This window comes from Sapajus apella, unplaced genomic scaffold, assembly GCF_009761245.1.
Source record: "Sapajus apella isolate SASKATOON/1434 unplaced genomic scaffold, GSC_monkey_1.0 scaffold1, whole genome shotgun sequence".
Lineage (NCBI taxonomy): Eukaryota > Metazoa > Chordata > Mammalia > Primates > Cebidae > Sapajus > Sapajus apella.
Window position 1 is genome coordinate 49,360,107 of NW_022436941.1, and position 15,547 is coordinate 49,375,653.

Consider the following 15,547-nt stretch of genomic DNA (forward strand, 5'->3'; position numbering starts at 1 on the left):
ACAATGGAGTACTCAGTCACAAAAAGAATGAGGTCCTATCATTTGCAACAAATGGACAGAACTGGAGATCACTATGTTAAGTGAAATAAGCCGGGCACAGAAAGACAAAGATCATGTGTATTCCCTTATCTGTGGGATCTAAAAATCAAAACAATTGAACCCATGGACATAGAGAATAGAAGGATGGTTACCAGAGGCTAGGAAGGGTAGTTGAGGGTTGGATGGAAAAGAAGGGATGGTTAATGGGTACAAAAAAATAGAATGAATAAGACCTAGTATTTGACAGCACAACAGGTGACTATACTCAATAATAATTTAATCGTATACTTTAAAATAACTAAAATAATATAATTGAATTGTTTATAATATGAAGGATAAATGCTTGAGGGGCTGAATAACCCATTTCCCATGATGTAATTATTATACATTACATGCGTGTATGAAAACATCTCATGTACCCTATAAATATATACACCTACTAGGTACTCACAAAAATTAAAAATAAAAAAAAATTTTAAAAGAAAACAAACCCTGATCTGCTTGCCTGTTGGCCTGAGGTCCATTCTAATTTCTTTCTAAAGTCTATCTGAGAAATAATCTGCAGTTCATAGTATGTTCCAAACAAAATATCACTAATCCAAAAATAATAAAGTTACTAAAGTAAAAGAAAATACTGCTATTATTTAAACTTGTAGGGGACTAGTATTATTGTCCCATTTTAAAGAGATAAACATTGCTCAATATTTTTAAAAAATAAACTTTAGTGGGTATTACAAGACAAACATAAGAAATTTATCTCCATCTGAAATCATGCATGATATTATAATTTCATGGAAATATTTTAGAGTAATGACTTTCAAATGAATACAGGAAGAATGTTATTAAAAAGAACAGAGATTAGGAAATATACTGTAGCACATAATCCTGCAGTGGGGAAGGGAACAGTCTCTTATGATCTAATAGGATTTTTCCATTCTTAAGTTGGTTAATCTTAGACACAAAGCAAATAAATCATTCTTGGTTTGTAAAAGTCCATGGTGACACTCAAAGGAAATTAATTCTTTTTGCTACACATGGTTTATAAAAACCTATTATTGAAGCCAACTCAATGAAAATTACAGGTTTATTACTACAATAAGATGTCAATTTTTCTTAAAATAAGGGATTTTTCCCCTTTCCAAATAGTTTCAAACACAAAAGTGACTTTCTAGTATCAAGAATTATGTGATGCATGTGGCAGAATGGTAAAGGTATGATGCTGGCATAAATGGAGAGCTTGTGAACTCAGTTTGGTAAAGAGGCCAACACTTGAAAACTGAAAGCAGAGGCTTTTTGAAAAATTCAGATGTTCTAAAGATACCATTCCATCACTTTAAATTTGAGTGATAAAGAGCCTAATTACTGGTGAAAATGTGATTAAAGTTCTTATCACATACAGCCACTGTATTGGAATCAAAATGTTATCATCACTTAAAAATGATATATTTAGAACCTAATTGCACGAGTAAGGCAGCAATTGCCCTCATGGTGCAACAATCAAAGATGGACACTTATATCAATGCACATATATTGAAACATGGAATTAAGACTTGCAGAGCAAATATATAAATGGAGACAGGCATTGCCTGAATAAAGGGTGAGTACACCGCAGCAAGGAGGCAACATATGTAACTGGGTTGAGAACAGAATAGCTATGAAAACCCTTCCTTCCAACTGAATAAACTATGTGGAAACAGTCTGGTCTTTGGTTAATCAGGAGAGTTTGATGAAAGAACAGGGATTTCAAAATCTGTTAGAAAGTTCACAAAACAGGTATAATCTGTAACCTTCCACAGGTAGGTGGTGACAGAAAAGGAAGAAAGAGAAGCCACTGAATAATGGAAAATGGATCAAAGGTGATTACCTAAAGGTAGAAAATAACATGGATAACTGGTGTCTTGAGGGAAAGAAATTAATAAAGCTTGAATGATTCAACCCAGGGCTCTTCCTTAACTCATTTCTTTTCCTTACACACAATATCCAATACAGCAGTAAGTCCTGTTAGCTTTACCTTCAAAATACAGTGCAAACCTGAAACCTCTTCCCCACTACTAATCTCTTAGTTCAAATCACTACAATCTTTTACCTGGACTTTCCTCTTTGCTTCCACTATCCCCAGCATCCACTATTCAGTACAGTCTACCGTCTACCCAGAAACCAAAATTTAATAATGACTTATCAAATTTAGAACAAAACACAAACTGAAGCTACTAGAATCCTATTTAATCCATGATATTGCTAGAATAGCGCATGTTTTTAAAAAGGAAGAAATTCACATCAGTTGAACACCAACTATATACTAAAGTATTGAGTTCTATACTTCATCCTACTGAAAAAATACTTTATACTTTAATATACACATATGTCACAGTCATACTATTAAATTCTCCTTTGGGAGCAACCAAAGGAACCTAAGTACTAAATTTTAAACAACTATTTGCATCCTAAACACCTGAGATGATAGAGTTGCTAATCCATGCAAAGCAATTACAAATCAGAGGTTGACAATTATGTAAGTAGCTGGAGCAAAAGTCAAAGGATTCACATTCACTCATAAGGGGAGGGCTCTTGAGTACAAAGGTTTAGGGGTAACATACGTGTAACTTGGGACTGTGCATATGACACCACACAAGAAGGGCAGCTGAATTTGCAACTTTGGTCCAATGCTTACTTGATTATACTCACATCTCTCTTCCATTGGCTTGAAGTTGGCTTGACAACTCTCTAACCAAGTAAGGTCAGGACTAAGATGAATCTATCTTGAAATGCCCCATATTTATGAATACTTACAAACTAACCTGCTAAAGAACTTAGAGCTGTGTCTTTATCCTATTTAAATCACTATGAAATTAACTGATAACCATGTTTTTGACTTGGGCCTAGTGGCCAAAGAGAGACCTGACTAGAAACCACGAGGGTCTCTGATTTGGGGAAAGTCTAATGCCCTAGGCCTACAACTACTGGACTTTACACAACCAAGATTGTATCTCTTGAGGAAAGAGGTAGTAAAATCTTTAAGAATGGGGGAGACTTCTTAAGGAAGAAATTCACCCCTGCATGTAGATATAAAATTCTACAGGACAAAAATGGGATTAGCTAGGGGAAAAAAATCAGAAAACAAATAAGCCAAAATATTACCAATGAATTATTCTGGGTGGTGGTACTATGAAAGATTGTTATTTTGTTCTTTGTATTTTGGGAGTGGAGGGCATATATTATTTTCTTTTAAAAGAAAAGCATTTCTGGGTGGAAGTCTATGCCTTTACCTCTTCCGTTCCAACTATGCTTCTCCTTTAAGACAATAAGCACCAAGTCACATGCCCAGAAAGCCCAGCAACTAATGCAAGTGAGTGGTTAATTGTGTCACAGCAGCAAGCACATTTCCATGCCAAGAGGCAGCTGCTCCTTTGCACAAGCATACAGCTGCGGCAAAGAAAGGCAGGTAGCATTGTTGAGAGATCTTAAAATATTTTTGACACTTGAAATCTGAATTTTTGTTGAAACTTTCTGATTTTTAAATTGTGGCAATTTAAATTTTTAAAACCTAAGCAAACAGAATAGCAAAACAAAACAAACTCTGTGAGGTATCAAGCAAAGTATAAAGGATTTTCAAGGGTGATTTTGCCCATAAAGTACAAGGTATATATTTATTTGTTTTGATGTGCAAACCTATATTCACGGTTACACACCAGAAGCACAGATCTAGATTTAAAAAAAAAAAAAAAAAAAAAAGAATAGTAATGGTCTATAAGTAGAAGTTTGGGCATACAAACAATCCCTTTAAGAGAACTTTTAAATCTCTATCTGAATGGAGGATGGACAGAAAAATCTCAACTATTACTTTCTGCTAGTAAAATTTATTCCATTCTATTTATTATTGTCTCTATTGCATGTTAACAGATTAAACAAGATAATGGGAGTGACATCTAAAATGGGGTGTCAGAGTAAAACTTTACTAAACTTGTAAATGAAATAAGTATGTTCTGCTTTGTCATTTTGCATATTCAACATGAAATTTGCTGAAAAAAAGTAACAAAGATCAGATGAGTCTGAGTCAGAGAAAGGAAATCTGAGGGATCAGTTAAGACAAATCTATTATAAGAATTCTTTCTCTCAAAGGACTGGATGCAACGGGTGTCATCCCAGGTGTACAGGAGACAAGGCAGCTAAGGCCATTAGGTGATGGGGGATGTCAGCTGGCCAAAGCCCCATCAGGCTCAAGTGGAAGACCTCACTCTTGTCAGAGTCTTCAGGTGAAGCAGAACAGATTGAGGTGGAAAGAGTGGAAGGAATGGAGTATGAGTATGGAAGGTATGGCAGGTTGACAAGCAAGGTCTAGAGAAAGCCTAAAAATATATTCAAAAAGGGAGAAATATGAAAAGCGTCTGGTGGATAAAACAACTAGAGGTAGGATACAAAGAAAGAGGGTGGGATGAGACAGAGGGAGAAAAGCATAAAGCCATTTATAAGACAGGTACTGAGGTCAAGGCCAGCAAAGAATAGTGGCCTGAACTCACACCCTGGGAAATGATCTGAATGCTGTTCTGACAGGAAGACGGAGACTAACAACAGGTTTCCAGATTTGGCCATGTTTTTTCAGCTTTGTTACTTCTGGCCAGGTAGGGGATGTTTACCCATTAAGGGCCAGATGAGGTGGAGAGCAAACATAACCCCAGAGGGGTATGCAGAATGGTCAGTTCCCTCAGTAGACTGGAGGCCAGAAATGCCATCCTAAAAGTCTGAGACTGGCCTAGGATTAAGCAGTGTATCCTCAGTACAGGTAGGCAAAGCTGTGATTCATCTATCAGCAAGTTTGCTATCTACTATTATTTCTGCTAAAAGTAAGCATCCAGTAAGTTAACCTGTTTCATTTACTTTGCAAACAATATATGGTCATGAAAACATTTAAAGAAATAATATTTTTAAAGTTTTACAGAAGCTAAGTGATATTTTTTTCTGTCATGTGTGGCCCTTGGACTTTATGTTTACATAAGAAAGACAGCAGCAGAGTCTGTTTTAATCTTTAACCACAAATGATTTTCAAGAATGAGTGACACATCCTCAGCTCCTCCTGTTACTTTCAACCAGTGTTTAGCATTTATTTTATTTTTTTGGAGACACAGTCTCACTCTATTGTCCAGGCTGGAGTGCAGTGGTGTGATCATGGTTCACTGCAGCTTCAAACCCTGAGCACACGAGATCCTCTTACTTCACCTTCCTGAGTAGGTGGGACTACATGCATGCACCACCATACCTGGTTAATTTTTTAAATTGTTTGTAGAGACAGGGTGTCACTATGTTTCGTAGGCTTAGTCTCTAACTACTGGCATAAAGTGATCCTCCCTCCTTGGCCTCCCAAATTGCTGGGATTACAGGTATGAGTCCCCATACCCAGCCGGTTTCTAGCATGTAAACTTATTCACGCATGCTTGAAAATCAAGCATGTTGAAAATACTACCCTACATTAAGCTGTGAAACTGTTTATTCAGAAGGAAAACATTGCAGTATAAGTGAGGATAGAGCAATCACTCAAGACTGACTAAGAGAATTAAGCCTGAAACTTGTCTGCTTATCAAGCACTAAAAATGAATCTCTACTACTTATTTGAAATGTAGGCGCTAAACTAAAATACAATAACCAACTAAGGAAATGGTATGAGCACTGAAGACCAAACAATGGTGATCAGAATTGCTGGGATCTTCTACTTTTTGGCCCAAGCATAAAAATTAAGGTCACTGGAGACTCATGTTCTGGTTCCGAACAGAAAGTGTTATCCATTATTTTCTCTTTGTTTGCAAAAGATCTTCAGCACCAAATAGTCAAACATGACAGAAGAAAATGAACTTAAAATTCATATTAAACTTTATAGTGCCTTCAGGGATTAATACATATAAATGTGCCATGAGAATGAAACAAACGCTTTCCAAAGTAATACTACACATGCTTACACAAAAGAAGAGTGCTCCTTAGTGGACACGTCAAGCAATCTTGTTCATTAGAAAAACCTCCATCTTACTTTTAAGATCCTCCCATGCCTGGAGGGAACTGGCTAAAGGCAAAGACTCTGAAATCTGGGAAAGTCAGGCTAAAGTCTGAGCAGGGTCTGGTGACAGGGCACAACACTCTCTAAACCTTATCCATCTGCTACTGTTACAGAGTTTGGAAAGTTCACTGAATCTGCAGTTCCCTCTCCTATGGTGTTAGGCTACATGAGCACATTGTTCCCACCCACACATACTCTAAAGGCAAGCAGAAGGGAAACATTTCCTTGGCCTCTTAATTATAGCTAACCCAAGCAAAGAAGGCCTCCTAGGCAAAATGATAGCCCTCAGAAAAGGAAGAGCTAGGTGTGCAAATAGACGTAAATATTTATTTTAGAGTTGATTTAGTCCCGAATGATATTAAAATAGTAGAATGCAAAATGTCCAACTACTCTTTGGGGGCACAAAAAAGAAAAAATATGATTATTAATGAAATTCGTATTTGTCAAGTGCTGATGTTTTGCTATGTTAATGCTTGCAGTACTTGAAGGACCCCTTACATAATGAATTTAATTCTATAATATATGTGTATTACACACACATATATCTACATCCACACGTTACTGTTCTAAATAAGGAATACTATAGTATTCAAATTGTATAGCTGGTGAAACAAGGACAAAATTAACAAGTGGTAGGTAAGGGTATAAAATCTAGACCTCTTGAATTCAATACTGAATCATATAAATATTAACTATGAATCATTATCCTTTCTGTCAACAGCTTATTTTTTATTTGAGCTAAATTAATCTATAAAATTAAAATTTACATATTTATATTTTCATGTAAGTATATATTCAATGTGCTAAACCTTCTGCTAGCTCAGTGACATTCTGTATTCAATTCTGCTTCTCTAAGGTGAGACATTTTCCTCTTTATAATGCGTGCAAACAACAAACAATGAGTCAATAAGAAATAGCTATTTCAGAAGCAAATACATGTGAAAGAATCACTCCCTAAAGCAAGGGTTCAAATTTCCCAACCTGTCCCTGCAGGTCAGTGCTTTGTGGGACTTCATGGTCTACACTCTGTCATCCAGCCCTGATAGGCCTTTTCTTGACTATTTAATGCTGCTTTGTGCCGGTGTAAGCACAAGGAGTTCATGATAATGCTACATATTTATAGCCTTTTTCATGAGTGTAGATCATAGTATTTACTTTTTCATTCACATGAGATATTTATTTTCTTATGATAGTTTCACTTCTAATACAAATATATTTAAACCATAGAATAAAGCATAGCTGTCAGGGGCCAAGCTAGATGAATGGGTGTGTACTTGCCTCATATATTACCTATTACAATGCAAATTATTATCTACTTATTTCTCAGGAAATAACTTCAATGCTTACATAATATATCACAAATCAGCCAGGTGTGGTGGCTCACACCTATAGTTCCAGCACTTTTGGGAGGTTGAGGTGGGTCAATTGCTTGAGCTCAGGATTTTGAGATCAGCCTTGGTAATATGGTAAAACCCCATTTCTACAGATAATACAAAAATAAATTAGCTGGGCATGGTGGAACATGCCTGTAGTCCCACCTAGCTGGGAGGCTGAGATGGAAGAATCTTTTGAGACAGGAGTTTGAGGCTGCAGTAAGCTGTAATCGTGCCACTGCACTCCAGCCCCAGCAACACAGCAAGACCTTGTCTCAAAAAAAGAAAGGTCACCTAACATCAGATTTATTTATTTTAAAATCTGATCATCTCAGATTAAATTTGTAAGACCAATAAACATAAAAAGAGAAATTTCCTTAGACTGAAATTTCTGAGGAAGAAACTTCAGCTACATTGCATTTAAACTAATTTATCACAGTTAAAAAATTACAATAACACAGTCCAACAATTTACATTTTCCACTACAGTGAAATCCAGTCAGCTTGATCATTTTGATAGTCACTGACCTCTAAAAATGGAATTCCAGCACTTATCTGCACTGCCATTGGCACTCCTACACAGAGCAGAGCACATCTCATTCTAATAAATGACACAAGTTTATAAATAAACAACTCTCAGTTCAACTGTCCATACAAAATTAACAGAGGCAGTTCACAAAGCTATAAAGACCATACTTTTGGATGTGCTACTCCTGACTGCTTGCTTACAGATGTCTCAAATTTTGATTGTACGCTCCCTGCTTCATGCTATCTCCCAAACTGGAGGACAGCAAGTTAAATTATCAGCAAATTAGAAGCTATTTCAACTCATAAGTAGCCTTAAATAATAGCATTCTCATCAGTTAGTTTTCTATCTTGAAATTTGCTGAAAAGGTGACAGATATTCTAGGTATTAACTGAGAAAAAGAGAAAAAAAAGGTTAAGTTTTAAAGATGTGCTACGTGAAGACCCTGCCCACCTCCTGACCCCATTTTCTAAGACTCCCCATCTTGTTCCCTAAACTCCAGCTACAATGTCCTCTTTGTTGCTCAAGCATGCCAGGGTTTTTCTAGCCTCTGGGCCTTTGCACCTGTTGTTTTCTCTGCCTAGATTTTTTTTGTCTTAGATATTTTCCTTTCTTCTCAATTCACACGTCAGCCCCGCAGTGATGTCTTTTCTGACCTTGCATCCGTTCCATTACTCTCTAACAGATTTTCACTGTTACGCTTACCACTAGCTAAAGTCTGTTTATTTATCCCTTCATACTGTCTCAAATGCCAAGTTATTTCCTTTCAGAGAGCAGAGACTGTGTCCTTTTTTGTTTACCACTGTGAACATGGCTGCCTGGCCCATTTTAGAAACTCAAGCATGAGGATCGCTTGAGCCCAGGAGACCAACCTGGGCAACACAGCAAGACTCATCTCTACAAAAAAAATAACCAGACATGGTGGTGCATGCTGGTGGTCACAGCTGCTCAGGAGGGTGAGGTGGGAGGATTGCTTGAGCTCAGAAGGTCGAGGGTGCAATGAACCATAATCATGCCACTGCATTCTGGCCTAGGTGACAGAGCAAGACCCTGTCTCAAAAGCAAAACAAAACAAAACTTAATACTGATTAATGTAATGAATGACTAAAATTAATCTAATTAAAGCATTTTGACTTAAGGACCAGACTTAGGAAATAAGACATTGCTCCTTACTATTGATATTCCTCATTTAATAAAAAATAATCTTGAAGAAGTGGAAGGTAAAGAATGAACCAGGTCCCATATTCATTCTGTTAGAAATAGATATCCAGTGTCTTGCGCTCTGCTATTTCTTGTGTCCATGCTTGAGTGAATACATGTCTGTCAAACTCAGGGAACTCACTGGAGTTTGGGAAGTCACTGTGCTGCCTTGCAGAGTCGGTGACTGCTGTGCTCTTAACAAGGTACTGAAATATCAGCTAAACAAACTGTTGTCATGGGAGCAAAACAGTCAAAATTTATTAATCTGCTCAGTTTTGTCAGCTAGCAGACAAATACAGTCCCTCCCACCTCATAGCCAGCCATCCCCACAACTCACTAAGCAAAGGCAAGCTATTTCACCACTCATTTTATATGCTGCTCTGGCTTTGGGTGCAGTTAAAATTACATCCAATTCTGCAGGTAATCCTAATGTCATCAACTGATAAGTAACAGCAGAGAATGTGGTAGTGGGATATGGGCATAAAAATAATGAAAATGAACACAGATCTTGGAGTTGGAAAAAGGTTTGAGAATGATGAAAACCTCTGCCAAAACATACGCTTTGGAGCTTGCTGCTCTGCCTTGGGAACAGTATGTGCTACAGGGTGGGGCACAGTGATTTTACTGCCAGATTTTTTGATGCTGCGTTCAATTTAGTTTTTACTGTTTGCAATGGGTGCTTATTTTGAGTCACATTCTCTCTTACTGTTAATATGTGAAAACATCCATTCATATTTTGAGTATTTATTAAGGTTTAGCTACAAATAATAATTTAGCTTTAGAGTATCTTTTAAAAGTATGCTGAAAGTCTGTGAGATTTAATGTTATCCTCTTTATCCTCATACCAGTTTTAAAGCAACATTAATTTTAAAAATATATTTATACCTAAAATATTAGATATACATTGAACAGTGTGAACAACATATTAATAATCTCCAAAATGAACAACTTTTTGTCACTGCAGGGCATGGGAAAAATAAATGTTGAATTAGCTAATCTTTAACTTAATGTTTATTATTAGTCCTTATGAGTAAATAAGATTCAGATTCTTTTACAACACACTGAAGGTTTAACTTATAAAGGTGGTTCTCCTTTGTTCCAACTACTTAAATATATACCAAAAAGAAAGTGCAGAGGAATGAGACCTACCAGATTGAACAGTTATTGAAATATACAGTACATTTAAATAAATGCAACATGGTTATCTTTAGTTGATGGCAGGAAAGTAATATGTGCTTTAAAAATTATTATTTGATAAATTGTAAAACTATTTTGTAGTCAGCTCATAACTTATAAGTAAATGGATACTGCTAAAATAGGTTTTATGGGCTGATTTACACAAGAGCCTTAAAACTTGTTGAATAGTTTGACTTTGTGTAACCAAACATACCTCAGCAGCCAGGCTTCGCGATGGCCCCAGGGATCCCCACCTCCTGATATATTCTTGCGTAGTCCCCTCCCATGGTAGACTAGGGTGGTTGTGTGTGACCCATAAAATATGAAGAGAAGACATGGTATGTGACTTCTAAGAGCAGATTGTCAAATAAAATGTGGCTCTTCTCTCACAGTATTCACTTTGGGGAAAGGTGATACTATCATTAACAGTCTTATAAAAAGCCCAAAGGGTGAGAATCTGGAGCCTTTTCCTAAGCAGCGAGCTGGAGCCTTTAGCCAATCATCAGACGAGTAAGTCATCTCAGAAACACACTATCTAGCCTCAGTCAAGCATCGAACTTCATCCCTCACTGACAGTGACAGTAACCTCATAAAACAGCAGAGGCCAAAACTACCTTGCAAAGCCACTCCTAGATTCCCAACCCTCAGAAATGACTGTTTAAGCGGCCAAGTTTTGGTATAATTTGTTATAGAGTAATAGATAACTAATAGACAAACCCTCTTGCAATTCATCTGCCCCGTTACTCCATCTTGGCCACAGCCAAAGTCAATTGGGCAAGTTTTGATTAAAGATTATAGATAGAAATAAGCTGTGTTTTCGACACTTCCGAAGGACATGAATGAATATAGAAAAATCATTTAGAATTAGTATATTATTCTATTACAAACCGGGTTGGAATTTGCTTTTGCAGTATAATAAATGTGCTTCATTAACAAAAATACATAATTCAAGAAAATACAAACTCATCTTTGGTTAACTGGAGACAGAGGAGTGGGGGAGAAGGATTAAAAGGGGTAAGAGAATACTTTTGGAATATGCTCATTACCTTGATTGTGCTGATGATTTTTATTGGTACATACATATGTCAAAACTTATCATATTATACACTTTAAATGACTCTTCTTTGTTTTTCCATTTTACTTCATTAAAGTTTTTAAAAATGTATCTGATCAGTGGATCCACAATTTACCTAATTTTCAAATGGTTATCATTTTCAAATTGCCAGGTCTGAATGACATAAGACTTTGTTTTTTGGGATCTGGGAAATGAAGAAAACCATATTTTTATATATTATTCTATCTTTATATCACTGAAACAGTCTCATAAATTATAAAACTATGTTGGACAATTTGAATCAGAAAGCACTTGAACAGAAAAAATTGGAAAGTTTCTCAATAAAAGTTTATTATATGAAAGATGTTAAGAAATATGATAGAAAGGTGACCTCACATTTACATGAAATTTTTCAATATTGAAAGAGGTGAGCACTTCAAAGCAAAATAAGTAGATAAATCTGCACTAACGACTTTTTAATTCCATGAAAGATTCTACAACACTTCCCCTTGAAACTAGAATCAAGAGTTCCAGTCAGTTTTTCCAAAAGAATTCATCCTTTAGTCTTTACATTCCAAAGGATAAAATTTAAGGTGAATCTTCTACTCTGAACTCATTACTTTTCAATAGAGACTAAAGAAAAATTACCTAGATGAGGTTATCCCATGTATATAAATACATTACTGCTTCCTCAAATTAAGGATTACATATATACATCGATAAGCAACGTAGCAGGTGGGTTTATGATAGTAGCTTCCCTTCATTATCAGTAATATTTACCCTATTTTAATAATATTACCTAAAACAGAAATCCTTCTAAAAGTGAAAGGAAAGGTACTTTTATGCTATAGCCAAGTAAAATTTTATTGATTTCATTAAATTTGTAGTAAACCATTTTAAATATGATATTCTAAAGGATATTTATCATCACACTATAATTGATGTGATGATTATCAGTACCTGAAAAAATTTCTCATTTTTGCTATTACACTTTTCATGTTTTTTTTTTTTTTTGTAAAGTAGATGTTATTATTATTTTAATTTTACCATTTATACTTTTTTTTTTTTTTTTGAGACAGAGTTTTGCTCTTGTTGCCCAGGCTGGACACAATATTGGCTCACCACAACCTCCACCTCCCAGGTTCAAGTGATTCTCCTGCCTCATCCTCTTGAGAAGCTGGAATTACAGGCATGTACCATCACGCCCAGCTAACTTTGTATTTTTAGTAGAGACAGGATTTCTCCATGTTGCTCGGGCTGGTCTCAAATTTCCAACCGCCCACCTCGGCCTCCCAACGTGCTGGGATTATAAGTGTGAGCCACCACACCCATCCCACATTTTTATAATTAAAATTTACTATAAGTAATTTACTTCCCCAAACATACTAATTTTCTTAATGATATTTAGAATATTGCTATCACCTATTAGTCATCTATAAGAAGGTGATATCTTATAAAAGGCTATTTTAAGATATTACCTTTCAGTTTGTGTTGTCTAACACCCCCATAACTATCTCCATACTCACATCTATTGCTAACTCTTGAGAGCTAAGAAAACCAATACAAAACAAAAAGTGAGAAATACAAAAGTATGTCTAATCAAAAGGAAATCTAAATGCTGGCTTGGTAATAAACCTAAATTTATGTATTTTAAAAAAACTATGAAAAACTGAAAATATTAAGAAAAGAGCAAAATAATATAAAATAGAAATAGCTACTCATCCTCCAAATTAAAACAATAAAAATTTTCAAGCTTTCTTGTTTAAAGAAAAGAACTGTTACATATGCATATAAACCTGTTCTCCGATTCTATTCCTGCTCCTTCTTCCTAGAGGTAACAAGTGAATTTCCTTTTAATTTCATATGCTCATATCCACTATTATACATTTTATTTTGTACAAAGTATATTAATTCGGAATTCCAACAAAGGCCAATTACAAAAAGATTTTCAACATTACTCTTTATCAAGGAATGCCAATTAAAATAACAGAGAGATAACCCTATTAATCAACAGACTAAAAAATGGTTAAATATCTGACGACACCAAGTGTTGGGGAAGATGAGGATCAACAATAATTTATATGACACTGGTAGAAATATAAGTTGTTACAATGTCTTTAGAGAACAATTTAACAATTTGGGGGTAAACCTGAATGTATCCTTATATTGTGGCCCAGAAATCACCCTTCTAGGTATTTACACATGAAGATGTGTCACATTTATATGCGAGGAGGCATGTAAAAAGTTCATGTTAATAAATGGAAGAGTTAACACTTGTACAGCATCTCTTATGTGACAAGTACTGTTTAATCTTTCATGTGTTTTTATTACTATCTTCATAATATGCCAACCTTATAGAAAATATGCTTCATTTAATAGGTGGGTAAACTGAGCACTGTGGTTTATGACTTGCCAAGGTCCTGTAATTAGCAGTGGTAGAACCACAAACCCAAGCAATCCAGCTCTGGAGGCAATATTGTTAACTGCTGTGCTGTATGGCTCACTGAAACACCATGTGTAAGAGCAAAAGGGTGGAAATCAGTCAGAATTCATCAAGACAGGAAGGAACAAACACACAGTAGGACATTCATACAGGGAAGAATAGTACAGCCTTTCAAATGCATAAAACAGACCTACACACAGCTAGTGTACATTTCAGAAACCTAACATGGAATGAAAAGGTGAGTTGCAAAATGATTTGACCTGTATAATAACTAAAGTCATCTTTATGATTTATTTTCAAAAGCTAAAATAGGTAAAGCAATCTTAGTCTATACTAAAAATATGGAATCAAACAAAGAAAGGGATTCCTTTTTTCCCCCTTGGGGTTAAGGATTGATCACACCTAACTTAGTGTATCAATATAATGAGCTGCAAGACTAATCAACCAAACTGGGCTTAGCAGTGAGAGGCTGGAATGGGCAAGGGTTTTGTAGCTGTATGGAATATGCGTGCAAAGTCAAGTAAGAGAATAACTGTTTGTGTGCAAGAAAGAAACGTGGTCTCCATCAGCCCTCTCTTTTTCCACAGGCTTTCTATCAAATGTATCAGTACACATTTTCGATAGGGCTTATCTGTTTGATTTAGGGAAACTATCCTCATATGAAACATTAACAAACGGTATTATAACATCATTTAATTTGATATACATTAGATATGGTGTTCTCAAGTACATGGAAGAGTATTAGTAACAAATTGTGCACAAAAGAATTTCATGGAAAATTATATAATAATTTAAAACCGCCTATTTTTATCTGACCAAAAAAGGTGAAAAAATGATAAAATAAAATTGCATATTTTTAATACTGTATTGTTTTAGATGATAGATCTACCAAGAAGTTTCGCTCTTACTGTAACAGACTGTCAACAAAAAAGTACAATTCCCTCTTTAAGAATATATACGTAAGGGGATATTTTAGTACTGAAAACAATGATCTGTACAAGGAAGACCATTGAGCTCTTCCTCATTCCCTGAATGAGTCTTCTCCATAATTAGGAGAGGCCTAAGAGACCACAATGCTGATGTTAATTCATTTAAACTATTAACCTCCATAGAGTAGATTTACTCTATAGAAAAGCAATTAATATTTTTTTAAAAAGTCTCTTTTCAGAGAAGACAAATCTAATAAAGACAAATACTTGAAAGATCAAGAGTTAAATTGAGCACTCTTGGTAATATACATGGGTAAAATGTTAGTTTTCATGAATACTTAATGGACAAAGTGGGGGTATATTAAATGTTAATTACGTTTAATCTTAGGTCTTAAAAAATTGCTCTTGTTTGGGTGTGGCAACTCTTTTTGAAAAACTTGTTGGCACTCCAGTGTAGACTTTGCTATGATTTCTTTCCAACATTGTACACACCTTGTTCAAAAGACACATGACTCATAGAAGGCCACAATCCAAGATTTGATAGTCAGCACTTAGCTTGCTAATGATATCCCAGATGTAGCCACAGTTTCTACTATGAGAAAAATAGTAGACAGAGGATCACACTATGGCTCCTATATTTCACTAGAGTCTGTTTTGCAGAAATAATAAAAATACAGTGAGAGGAGTGTCAGATAAGGTAATGAGGAGAAAGGCCACAGAGGGGTTGTGTAAAGTATGCCAACATCAACAGTTGTTACTCAATAT

At 35.6% G+C, this 15,547-nt stretch overlaps 1 protein-coding gene across 3 annotated transcripts in view; it reads right to left on the reverse strand.

Annotated features, from left to right (window-relative positions):
• Positions 1 to 15,547, reverse strand: part of ADGRV1 (adhesion G protein-coupled receptor V1) — a 565,868-nt gene that overhangs the window by 261,532 nt on the left and 288,789 nt on the right. The gene's annotated exons all lie outside the window — the stretch shown is intronic.